Source organism: Octopus bimaculoides, chromosome 18 (genome assembly GCF_001194135.2).
Source record: "Octopus bimaculoides isolate UCB-OBI-ISO-001 chromosome 18, ASM119413v2, whole genome shotgun sequence".
In the NCBI taxonomy this organism is placed as follows: domain Eukaryota; kingdom Metazoa; phylum Mollusca; class Cephalopoda; order Octopoda; family Octopodidae; genus Octopus; species Octopus bimaculoides.
In genome coordinates this window covers 9,799,778-9,813,728 of record NC_068998.1, presented here as the reverse complement: position 1 = coordinate 9,813,728, position 13,951 = coordinate 9,799,778, and the positions used below count along the sequence as shown (strand labels likewise).

General features: G+C 37.1%; 1 protein-coding gene across 1 annotated transcript in view; it reads right to left on the bottom strand.

The window, feature by feature from the left end:
* Nucleotides 1–9,059, bottom strand: part of LOC106874611 (glycoprotein endo-alpha-1,2-mannosidase) — a 76,209-nt gene extending 67,150 nt beyond the window's left edge. Inside the window, exon 1 of the mRNA XM_052974280.1 lies at nucleotides 9,040–9,059. The gene's annotated coding sequence lies outside the window, so the exon portion shown is untranslated. The remainder of the gene's footprint in view (nucleotides 1–9,039) is intronic.
* Nucleotides 9,060–13,951: the final 4,892 nt, after the last annotated feature.

Here is a 13,951-nt window from a genome sequence, read left to right as displayed (position 1 = left end):
GTGGTGCAGTAGTGTTGGTGGCGGTGGTGGTGGTGGTATGAAAAGAAGGAACAGAGAGAGTAGACAAGGCTATGTTATATCTTAACAGTAACTCAGCACTGCCATACTTGATGTAATGAACATTGCATTTTCTTAAAGCCTGGTATTTATTCTATCAATCCTTTTTGCCGAACCACTATGTCACAGCGACATAAATGAACGAACCAACACTGGTTGTCAAGTGATACATCTTCTATATTACAAAGCTCAACGTCTGTGTGTCTGTACATCTATAGGATGAAAGGGAATAGAAGACGCATAAAAGCAAAGTATGTGTTCTCATGTAAATTTTATAAGACGAACTACAAAAATCTTGAAATAAACTGAATGACATACATACATACATACCCCGTTGATGTTAAAATTCCAGTGAAGGAGCTTTGGATCTAGGTTAGAATCTGGCTCTTTCTCTGATGGCAAATCTTGAAATAAACTGAATAATGATATACCTATATACATACATATATGATGGGTTTCTTTCAGTTTCCATCTACCAAATCCACTCACAATGCTTTGGTCAGCGCACACACACATACATACATACATACATGCACATGAAGGGCTTCTTTCAGTTTCCCCCAACAAAACTCACACACAAGGCTATGGTCAGACTGAAGCTGTTGTAGGAAACACCCGACCATGGTGCCACGCAGTGAGATTGAAACCAGAACCATGTGATTAGGAAGCAAATGTTTTAACAACACGGCTATGCCAGGACCCAAATATATATTTTTTTTAAATATAGAATATAGAGATGCAGCACGGAATTTTGTCAGTGAACAAGTTGCGGTCTCAAAGCGACGAAAATATTTTGACAAATTAAATTTAAATGTTGAAGTGAATCTAACGGTTTTTGCAATTGTTTTCGTTCCAGCACACGATCTCAAATCAGGTCACTTGCTATGCAAGTACATCTCCGGAATATATTTTCATTCGCCAAGAGAGTGAAAATTAATTTGTTAGCGGAACAAATAAGTGTAAGCTTTATTAAAATAAAGAATTGCTGTTAAGCCCCAGGCAGACCCTGACAGAGCAGAGACTATGATCAAAAGAATTCCATTTTTTAAACAACATGTCTTTTGTGTGTATCAGAAACTACATTGCCTTATGTATCTTCCAGTATTTAAGACAGTTGGTTGTTATTACCAAAATAATAAAGAATTTAGTATGTCTTTGACTTTATTAAGTTGGTGCCTGGAACATAAATCAACATGGAATTTTGATACAAGGTTTTGATTTAGAATGCATCAAAACAAGAAGTGTGTTTCACTGAACCAACGGCATTTTCAGGCTGGTTGGTAGCAAAAGGGTTGATGCAAACTCAAATTTAACCCCAACAGCCTGTATTCTTTTATTTGTTTCAGTCATTTGACTGCAGCCCATGCTGGAGCACTGCATTTAGGATTGTTTTTTTTAGTCAAACAAATCAACCCTAGGACTTCTCCTTTAATCCTAGTATTTATTCTATATGGGTTCTGTTGCCGAACTGCAAAGTAGTGGAGACATAAACACTACAACACACTCACACACACACACACACATTTATATATATGACGGGCTTCTTTCCATTTCCATCTGCCAAATCCACTCACAAGGCTTTGGTCAGCCTGAGGCTATAGTAGAAGGCATATTTGCCCAAGGTTCATTGGAACTGAACCTTAGACCATGTGGTTGAGAAGCAAGCTTCTTATTTCTTTATTGCCCACAAGGGGCTAAACATAGAGGGGACAAACAAGGACAGACCAAGGGATTAAGTTGATTACATCGACCCCAGTGCGTAACTGGTACTTAATTTATCGACCCCGAAAGATGAAAGGCAAAGTCGACTTTGGCAGAATTTGAACTCAAAACGTAGCGGCAGACGAAATACCGCTAAGCATTTCGCCCGGCGTGCTAACGTTTCTGCCAGCTTACAAGCTTCTTACCACACAGCCACACTTACACCAATATTGTGTTGGACAAGAATATAGTTTGACTAATCTAATCAGAAGCCTAATAGCACTAAGTGCTTAATAAATAATTAACAACAAATTAGAATATTTACCGAATCAGGAGACATCCTGACATTAAATAGGTATGTTTTCATATAATTGTCTTATGCAATTTTTGTGATTTGTTTAATTGTTCTATAATTAATGCATATTCATAAATATAAAGATGATTATTGATAAATACATGATAAAGAATTAATGTTGCTGTACTAAATATTTTGATTTACTGGTAACTATATAGAGTGCATACTTTATGGATTATACCTCATCATCATCATTGTTTAACGTCTGCTTTCCATGCTGGCATGGGTTGGACAGTTTGACTGAGGACTGGCAAGCCAAGAGGCTGCACCAGGCTCCAATCTGATCTGGCAAGGTTTCTACAGCTGAATTCCCTTCCTAACGTCAACCACTCCAAGAGTATAGTGGGTGCTTTTTATGTGCCACCAACACAAGGGCCAATCAGGCAGTACTGGCATCGACCACGCTCGAATGGTGCTTTTTACATGCTACCAGCACGGGAGCCAGTCAGGCAGCATACACACACACACACACATATAATACACGTTGCTATTATACTCTTTTTTTTACTCTTTTACTTGTTTCAGTCATTTGACTGTGGCCATGCTAGAGCACCGCCTTTAGTTGAGAAAATCGACCCCAGGACTTATTCTTTGTAAGCCTAGTACTTATTCTATCAGTCTCTTTTTGCCGAACTGCTAAGTTACGGGGACGTAAACACACCAGCATCGGTTGTCAAGCAAAGTTGGGGGACAAACACAGACACACAAACATATACACATACACACACACATATATATATATATAAATATATATTTATATATACGACAGGCTCCTTTCAGTTTCCGTCTACCAAATCCACTCATAAGGCTTTGGTTGGCCTGAGGCTATAGTAGAAGACACTTGCCCAAGGTGCCACGCAGTGGGACTGAACCCGAAACCATGTGGTTCGTAAGCAAGCTACTTACCACACAGCCATTCTTATATTGTTCAGCAAAAAAAAATTAATGTTTTATGTATTTATTTCTATATTTTATTTCATATTTAATACTTGGGGGACATGAAATATCTCATGATCAAAAATGGGGTCATGAATGAAAAGAGTTTAAGAAGCGCTGCTCTGAAGTGATCCCACATGCTTTGCTTGTTCATTCTTTCTTTCTAGTATAACCCTTTCCACTATAAGCACAAGGCCTGAAATTTGGGGGAGGAGAATAGTCGATTACATCGACCCCAGTACTCAACTGGAACTTAATTTATCGGCCCTGAAAGGATGAAATGCAAAGTTGACCTCGGCGGAATTTGAACTCAGAACATAGCAGTAGACGAAATACCGCTGAGCATTTCACCTGGTATGCTAACGATTCTAGCAGCTCGTTGCCTTTCATTTCTAATATAATGACAAGGAACTGGGAGTTGTGGAGGTTTGTTGTACTTGAGAAGACACATTCAGCTAAGTAAAATCGCAGTCATCCATACATACAGGCTTGTCCTTTACAGTTGCTGATGCCACATAAAATGCACGCTAGTGCCAGTGTTGCATAAACGCACTCGTGCCCGTGGCAGATTTAGAAAAGCACCCAATACACTCTGTAAAGTGGTTGGCATTAGGAAGAGCAGTCGGCTGTAGAAACCATACCACAACAGACAATTGGAGTCCGGACAGCTCCCTGGCTGGAAAGCTCCCTGTCTGGCCAGCTTATGTCAAACCGTCCAACCCATGCCAACATGGAAAACAGGCATTAAACAATGCTGATGCTGCTCCAACTGATGATGATGATGATATCTACCTACTCATTGATGAACTACTTATAGCCATTCATTGTTAGCCATCCACAAAACTAATTTTGCTCTAGTCACGGCTGAAGTTGAAGTTTTAGTGGTGAACCAGCCTGAGCGTTTTATTGTATATGCCAATTACATTACATCATTAGATGCAGTTTTATCTGAGTTCCATATAAATTTATCTTGAATTAAGTACCCAGATGATATCAAGATTAAATAGAAAACTTCAATATGGGTTACGAAGAAAGTTTTAACACTGTTTAACTACACAATGCTAATGGCTTCTTTTTTTAAAAACACACACACACACACATACCGTCACGGCATTTCTGGTACTCTGTGTGGTTTGTGACGGAACTGTGCGGTATTGCCTATATACAAATAAATCAGTTGAGTAGAAGAGACCTATTTTACCGAAATGACTGGCATTAAGATTTATAGGCTATTATTACAAAAGCCATCTTGTCCTGGAAGCTGTAATAGCAAAGTGACAAAGACTTTTTCCAATAGATAATCCATGTTTGCTCTCTCTCTCTCTCTCTCTCTATGCATATGAGTATGTATCTTTCTCTCTCTCTCACACTATGTATCTCTCTCTTTGTACCTCTGTGTGTCTCTCTCTCTATCTTGTTCTCATTCGCTCTCTCTCTCTTTGCTTCCGTCTCTTTCTCTGTCTGTCTCTCTCTTACTCTCTTTCTCTCCATCTTTGTGTGTCTCCTTCTTTGTCTGCATCTCTCTCTCTCTCTCTCTCTCTCTCTCTCACTCTTGCTCTCTTTCTATTCCTCATTCGCTTTCTCTCTCTTTTCTGCTTTTGTCTCTCTCTATCTCTTTCTCTGTTTGTGTATGCCTCCCTCTTTCTTTCCCTCCCTCTCTGTCTTTGTGTGCCTCCCTCTAAGTCTCTCTGTGTGTGTCTCCACTCTCTCTCCCTACTCTCTTTCATTTATTTATTTATATATTTGTCTATACATCATGCCAAACTAAGTGCTCTGGGAAAATGGTTTACAATAAATCTCTGGCAGGCAGACTTTTCCATGTGATTTGTAGTAACTGACCAAATGAGAGTAGTCTTAGGAATGGCAGAGGGTGATGTTGGAAGATCTCATTCAGCTTAATTCTTGGCACAATACCATTTACATCATGCTGTTCACCTTCTCCAACAATTTTACCTTTAATCATATGTTCATGCAAATAGGTTACCGGAATTCTTGTTCCATTACAAAGTTCATTATCCTTATTTAAATTTTGCAATATCCTTATTCTATTCTTATAGAAAAATGGTATCTATTCTTCTTTGTGAGGGTGCCTGGCCTAGTGGTTAGGTATTGCATTCACAATTGCAAGATCATGGTTTCAATCCCTGGACAAGGTAGTGCATTATGTTCTTGTGTTCACATCACTTTGTAATCACTTCAACATCTGACATGTGGCTCACTGTACACCTGTACAGGTAATGTCAATTTGACAGAGGGAATGGGCTAATTTACAACAAAAACATTTGATCACTATAAAGAAATCATCTGTGCAGGTTGTTGAGCAAGAAATAGCAGAACTGTCTTTCTCAAACTATTCCGGCACAGAACACGATTCAAACATCCTAGTGGGATTTTAAAAGGGTTACAAGAAATGTAATAACAGATGTGTTTCCAAACATGCCATATCGTTCTCCTAGTAATTAGCAATAGGGTTTTCTTCAGGTAAAATGAAAAAGGGGAACTTGAGGAAGTAGCCCTTAAAAATAATCATCCATTTGAGATGGGCTAATCGTTCTAATAGAGAACATGCTGACGGTGCATGTGTAACATAAATGGTGAGAGACTCAGACACACGTCTGGGGATGTTACTTGTCAATCGCCAACTGATTCCCTTTTGGCACACAACTAATGCTAATGGCTGAAAAGACACCATTTTTTTCTTTTAAAACTTCATTGCATGAGATTGATACTATGAAATTCTTTGAATTGAGTTCTATCGTTTAAGCTTGTAAAATATAGTTTGCTTTTAAAATAAAAAAGCTAATTATACTTAAATCCAATTTTTTGGCTTATTTTTTTTTTGCATGATATTTTACCTCACAACTTTTTTGATACAATTTTTTGTTGCATGGGATCAAAACTATGAAATTCTTCATGCTTTCGTCTATCATTGAAGCTAAGATAAACATATTTTGATTTTAAAATAAAAAAAGGTATTTATATCTAAACTTGATTATTTATATCTAAATTCTCTTATAATGTTGCTACAAATTTTGATGCAAACTTTCTTCTACTGGATCAAACTGTAGTTAGGGACCAGTCCTCTTCATAACTACAAACAGTTTTCAATTTGGTTAAGAACTGAATTAGCAACAAGCTCTGAAAGATACTGCATGTGAGTAAATTGTGGCCTTAAGAATATTATTCAACTACTACCATGCGTAGGTAGATAGTTGTGTTGACTGAATTTTTACTGTTTTGGTTACCATGCAATAAACCTAATCAGTAACTGATTCCTAATCAGAGTAAATATCCTTTCAATTTTGGAGCTAGTGGGAGTGTTCAGGAACAATGGGAAGATAACCAATGGATTCAATCTTTGCTCTTGGGCTGAGATGCTACCATTAGCAAATCTTAGGTGGAAAGCTGGTTGGATTGTTAGCTCAGCAGACAAAATAATTTGTGGCATTTCCTTCAGTTTTACATTCTGATTCAAATTCCACCAAAGTCAACTTTGCCTTTCTCTCTTTTGGAGCCTATAAAACAAGTACCAGTGGAGTACTGTAGTCAGTATAATCAACTAGCTCCTTCCCACCACAAAATGTCAGGCCTTGTGTCTATGGTTGAAAGAATTACTAACAACTCTTTTGTTCCGCCACACACACTTAATACCATGTTGTGGTGAAGGTGAGGGTTACTGCATTTAGTTAAACATTAAAATCCATGTATAAATTACATTTTTCAATCTGTGTCTGCTGAGAGGACCTGGAAAGTCAACAAGGAATTCTTTTACTTTGTTAGCATCCAGTTACCCTAGAATATCAGGTAACACTTATGAGGGTGTTTGGCTGTTCTGGCACCTCGTCCTTGTAATAACTCACCGTAATATGCTCTGGATTATCTCAAAATTTTTTAGAGGGCACCAGTATCTTTTAGCGCAATGTATATAATTCAAGAGTGAATGACTCTTCTACCTGTTTATTTAGTAAATAATTTTCTTTATTTACCATTTTCTACCTCATTTACATTTTTTAAATCAATTGTGTTCTTGTTTTCACTATCAAATTTAGTAAATAAAATTAGTGCTGTCGTTTGTCAACTGTTCAATACACTGCCACTGTTTTTACAACGATAATATTTCATGTTGAATGAACGATCATTCATTCGTTATTGTAATAATAGCATGAGAAAGCAAAATACATTCAATTCTGTTATACAAGCGGCGCTCAAAAAACCTTCTGTGATTTAAGTGGCCCGCAAAGTAATTCGAGTTGGCCAGGCCAGACGTAAAGATTTTGTGTGCTGTTCCAATGGGGACAGACAATCTAGTATATTCTAGTATATTCGGCAATCGAGGCTTCGACTGGCTAAAACTACCTAATTTGGCCAAATTTTCAAATTTCACTAGGGTGTTAGGGTGGGAATTCCGTCCCTAACCCTAACCGTAACACCCTAGTGAAAATTGTGCGGGTGTTAATCTGAAAATTTACCAATACTTGTAATTGTTTAATTAACAAATTCTAGAAAAAGAATGATTTTTGTCAACGGCATGAAAAATTACATTTTAAAAAAATTTCGAGTGGGTAGAAAGAATTTAACAAGATCCCGTAGACATAAACAAACCAACACCTGTTGTCAGCTAGTGGAGGAACAAACACAAGGACACACACACATACATACATCTCGATAAAGACACATTGCTATATAGATATTGTTGTTGCCACTCCGTCGGTTACGACGTCGAGGGTTCCAGTTGATCCGGCCAACGGAACAGCCTGCTCGTGAAATTAACGTGCAAGTGGCTGAGCACTCCACAGACACGTCTACCCTTAACGTAGTTCTCAGGGAGATTCAGCGTGACACAGAGTGGGATAAGGCAGGCCCTTTGAAATACAGGCACAACAGAAACATGCAGTAAGAGTGAGAGAAAGTTGTGGTGAAAGAGTAAAGCAGGGTTCACCACCATCCCCTGCCGGAGCCTCGTGGGGCTTTTTTAGGTGTTTTCGCTCAATAAACACTCACAACTCCCGGTGTGGGAATCGAAACCGCGAGTCTGCTGCCCTAACCACTGGGCCATTGCGCCTCCACTATATAGATATAAGAAGGAGTTATAATCAGAAGACAAAGTACAATACACACACATAAAGACAGTTAATCTGAAGATAGAAATTTGCCGGCCACATTGTTTGCTCAAGGGGAAATACTCTTGCAGTCAAAATTGTGGTCGTTAATAGATGTATACTATACTGGAGATTAAATGAATCTATTGAAGACGTTAATCTTCTTAATACTGCATTTAGCTCTTATATTAAAAATAAAAAAAAACAACAAAAGAAAAGTAAATAAATGGAAGTGGAGAGACAAGTTACTGAAGAGATTGCAAGAGTGCAATGAAATGTTTTAACAAAAAACTAAATACTGTTTATAAGTTAATAAAGGACTGAACCAGTGCGTGTGTTTATTACCGGCATAATGACTCTCGCAAGGTTTAATTGTAAAAAAAAAAAAAGTACTTCGGAGAATAAAGTAATATAATAAGATTTGTATTTCGCATGTTTGTTAGATCCCTAATAACAAAAGGCACAGATTTTAAAGGAAACTAAACAGAAACGGTGATCAGGCAAAAGGATAATTCAGTGAAATAATGTCTTGTGTGTGTGAGTGTGTTAGAATTGTATACGCAGTAGATTGGTAACAAATACAAGCGTACAGAAAAATAAAGCTTTATACTTATACAAGGGTGGTCCAAAAGTAGGTTTACAGTTATCACGTAGGCACATTAAGCTTCTTCTAAAACATTTTATTGTATTTAAATCTTTATCTTACAAACTGAAAAGGAAGCTTGACAAAATTAACTAAATTAGCACAGAATAATGGTTTCATATTTTTTTATAATTAAGATCTAAACTGTTAATATATACATAATATATATATTGAATAGGTAATCTTCCAATTTTGAAAGGTAAAAGAAAGAAATAAAAATATTCAAGGGAAATAACTGAACGACTTACCAGTATTATCCGTACTACTTTTTCTCTAAAACAGCATGCGACGGAATTTTAACAGGCAGAAAAGAATCTAAAACAGCATGCGACGGAATTTTTTTATATAAAAGTTTAAAATGTTGTTTTCTTTTTACAAACAGCATTGTTTACAGTACCATTCTTTTCCATCTATTCTGTCACCACGTGTAATAAGTCCGCATGGTACTAGACAGTCGTCGCAGGTAAACTTATTTCTAATAAGTCGACGACGCGCACACCATTCCAACATTCTGTATCTTGAGCTACTGCTTAAATCACAGATTTTCCATTTTTCCTCTAATATTAATTCACGAGTGAGGATTTCGTTTTCAGCAACAATAAGATGTTGTGCAGCCGGTCTTCCACGAGACATTTTCGATTTCTCACAAGAAACTATGATATTCAATCACGTGTGTGATTTATATATAAACAGTTAACGTCTATCAAATCACGTGATTTATTTATAAACAAAGTAGTACGGATAATACTGGTAAGACGTTCAGTTATTTCCCTTGTATTTTATTTACTTTTTTAACCTCTCGAAACTGGAAGATTACCTATTGAATATCTGTAAATCTACTGTTGGACTCCTCTGTATTTTGTACCTCATACTTTTTATATTTTGACTTGCAAACACAAGCATAACCAGTCAGTTATTCGATAGCTTAAAGTATTAAAGAAGGACTAAAATGAAAATGAAAGTTCTAATTTAGATCTTTTTATGATGATTGTGCCCCTGTCATCTGTACGACATATAATTTCCGCAATTCTTCAGTTTTATTGAGTTATCAATTTTTTCTCGCTTCAGCATGACCACAGTCATCGGACTGAAACAGATAAAGGAATAAAAGAATAAAAAATCTTACTTGAGGGAGGGTCACATTCTTTCCAACACAGAATAAAAGCTAGACTTCTCTCATATAATTCTAGTTAGAGCAAAACGTTATCAAACTTATCTATTTAAATAATATTTATTCTGCTAACTAGGACAAGAACTTCGCGTTGGGGAAGTGGGGTGAATAGTCTGTTGGATAGACCAGCGCATACCTGTACGCACTGTATCGCCTTCAACCGGATTTGAAATCAGAGCTTAAAGGCACGCTACGTCATATGAACACATTTACGAATAGTCACGAACTCAGAGACTCTTGTCATATGCCTTAAGATTTTTGACATGTCTGTTTGTTTGTTTTGTTTTTTTCAGTCGGGATTGAAACACACACACACACGTGTATGTATGAATGTACGTGTGTGTGAATACGTATGTATGCATGTGTGTGTATATATATATATATATATCTATATGCATGTGTATGTATGTATGTTCGTACGCCTGTATGTATGTACATTCGTACGTTTGCTCTTTGTACGAACTTGAGATATTTTTTGCCACAAGTTGGCTCCGATCTTCTGGAGTTATGATCAAAAGTGTTCCGGCTGTCGTGATCAGCTCATCCTTTTTCACTTTTTGAATTCAGGCTAAGTACATCTGAAATTATATATTCAGTGTGTTCCCCAAGGCGGCGAGCTGGCAGAAATGTTAGCACGCCGGGCGCAATGCTTAGCGGTATTTCGTCTGCCGTTACGTTCTGAGTTCAAATACTGCTGAGGTCGACTTTGCCTTTCATCCCTTTCGGGGTCGATAAATTAAGTACCAGTTACGCACTGCGGTCGATGTAATCGACTTAATCCGTTTGTCTGTCCTTGTGTGTCACCTATTTTTAAAAAAAAATTGTGTTGCACCCTAGAATTCACAACACTGCCTACCCACTTCCCACAGTGTATACATGACTAATATCACAACATTCCCCTTAACAAGGTGCCAGTCCATTGCAGGGTTAGTTGTTTGCATCTGAGTGGAATAAAGTTAACCCTTTTGATACCAACCCGGCTGAAACGGGCTCTGGCTCTGTAGTACAATTGTCTTGTTTTCATAAGTTTTGAATTAAAATCTCCCACCAAACCTTAGTCACAATTTATGTTCCTAACACTAGCTTAATGATAACTAAGTTATTTTACTAAATTCTTTGTTGCATTTCAAAGTAATTAAAAAAAATACAGAGTATCTCAAAATAAATACGGTAACGAAATGGTTAAAGGTGAAGTTTCTGTCTTGAGTCATGCAAAGTCATAAGGGCTGGTTTCCCAGTTTCTATGGTTTATATATTCTCCTCCTGAATGGTATGCTGATCCATTGCAGGATTACTCATTTTTGCCAGCTGACTGGACTGGAACAATGTGAAATTAAGTGTTTTGCTCAAGAACACAACGCGTCACCTGATCGAGGAATTGAAACCATAATCTTCTGATCATTAGTCCAACACCCTAACCACTCAGCCACACTCCTCCACAACTGAGTGAACTAGTGCAATGTAAAATGAAGTGTTTTGCTCAAAAACACAACGTTTCACCCAGTCCAGGATTTGAAATCACAATCTCACGATCATGAGGTCAATTCCCAAACCACTAAGACATGCACTTCCATGGCTGAGTGAACTGGAGCAACTTGAAATAAAGTGTTTTGCTCCAGAACACAATGCATTGCCAGGACTGGGAATTGAAACCACAATCTTATGATTATCAGTGCGACAACCTAACCTCTGGACCATGCAACCTCACTGTGTGTGATGAGAGAACATTATACTAATTAATATGTATGCAAGTATGTGGTAACATGACTGTCACAATTAGCGTGAAATGAAATGCATGTGGATGTTCGAGATGTCAAATGATGTAGCTAATTAAGCAAAGTGGAAATTCTCGGTAAACTTGAAAGAGAGTGGCTTTTTATGACAGGCGGCAAACAACTGGCAAGATGGGCAGACACCATGAATGACAATCATTAATTAGTAAAAATTAGAGCCAAGGCTGGTATTTAACACTTGTGATTTGTAAAAATAAAATGAACCACAAAAAAAAAAAAAAATGTATGAGTAATGTGGCAATAATGTGAAGTTGTATAAACGTCTCTCTCTCTCTCTCTGTGATGTCAACCATAAAGTAGCTAACTTCGATGTGTGAATACACAGAATTGACACACAGTCACAAATCTATATACAATATACAATCTATATACAATATAAGATCCATTCTACTATAGGTACGAGGCCTGAAATTTTGGAGGGTGGGGGATAGTCAATTACATCGACCCCAGTACTCAACTGGTACTTAATTTATCGACCCCGAAAGGATGAAAAGGCAAAGTCGACCTCGGCAGAATTTGAACTCAGAAGAACATAGTGGCAGACGAAATACCACTAAGCATTTCACCCGGCGTTCTAATGATTCTACCAGCTCACTGCCTTATGCATGTGCATTACAGGGACCCCCTTCGGTCACAAATGACCATCGGATTGCACCTAGAAAGTTACCCTCCAAGTCTGGGCAAGGTTGTTTATGGAAGACCAGCAGTTGCCCATGCATATCAGCCCCCCACCTCTTCATTGCCAGTCCTCAGTCAAATTGTCCAACCCATGCTAGCATGGAAGGCAGACGTTAAACGATGATGATGATATATATATATATATATATATATATCAATAAGAAAATGGAGGGGATTAATAGGTGGTATTCATCAACTTGCAGACATTGTCTTATGTCAATTTACTTGTTTATTTGTTTACTAACAGGACAATAATAACAATATATAAACACATGTGACATATTATGTCATATCAGTAATTATAAAAATGACTGCCCGCACCCATTTATTGCACTTGGTAATGTAATTGCCATGCAATGAAAAAACACTAGTGTAATAATAATTGGATATTCTTCCAGCAGTATATTGGATAGATATTATCCCTTAGTGGGTTGGATTCACAACTTCTAACTTTCTTCGATATATATATATATATATATATATATATATATATATATATATATACACAAAAAGATAGATTGATAGATACAACTGAGTGGGCAAACAAAAATATGAGACACTGCCTAGTGCTTTTTTTTATTTTGATAAGCCTGGTACTAATTCTATCAATTTTTTCTTGTCAAACCAGTAAGTTATGGGGATATAAATAAACCAACAGCAGTTGTGAAGCAGTGATGAGGGAGAAACACAGAGACAAAGACACACACATATGCTTACATATATATACGATTGATTTCTTTCAGTTTCTATCTATGAAATCCACTCACAAGGCTTTGGCTGGTCTGAGACTATAGCAGAAGACACATGCCAAGTCACCACACAGTGGTACTGAACCCAGGACCATGTGTTTTGGAACCAAGTTTCTTACCACACAGCCACACCTGCACCTATGTATATGTGTGTATGTGTGTGTTTGTGTGTGTGTATATATGTATGCATGTATATATGTGTACATATTATATGTACATCTATATATATATACATCTACATATATGTATGTATGCCTATTTATATGTGAGATAATAGTTTCACTTTAATAGTTTCAGTATTAAAGTGAAAATATCTGATATTTCAATAGAGGGATGTTATTGTTTCACTTTTGACACGTAATATGATATTGCTCTGGGCTCGCACTAGGCAAGAAGTTAAAAATGCTTTTGGCCTATGACACTGTACGGACCCTAAGTAAGGCATGTGTAAAATTTGAATGAAATTGGTTGTGTAGTTCTGGAGTTTTAGGAATTCACACAGACACACAGACATACATTCTCAATTTTATATATATATAGATTACAGCTTGAATTCTATGAGGTATGAACTCGTACAAGGTTTGAATTGTTGTCCATTCTTCAGCTAAAACAGTATCCAGTTCTTGTAGTGATGATGGATATTGACTCCTTATTTGTTTTTCTAAAATGCACCATAAATGTTCAATAATATTGAGATCTGGGGACTGTGATGGCCAGATAAGATGTTCAACTTCACTAGAATGTTCCTCATGCCATTCAGTAACAACTT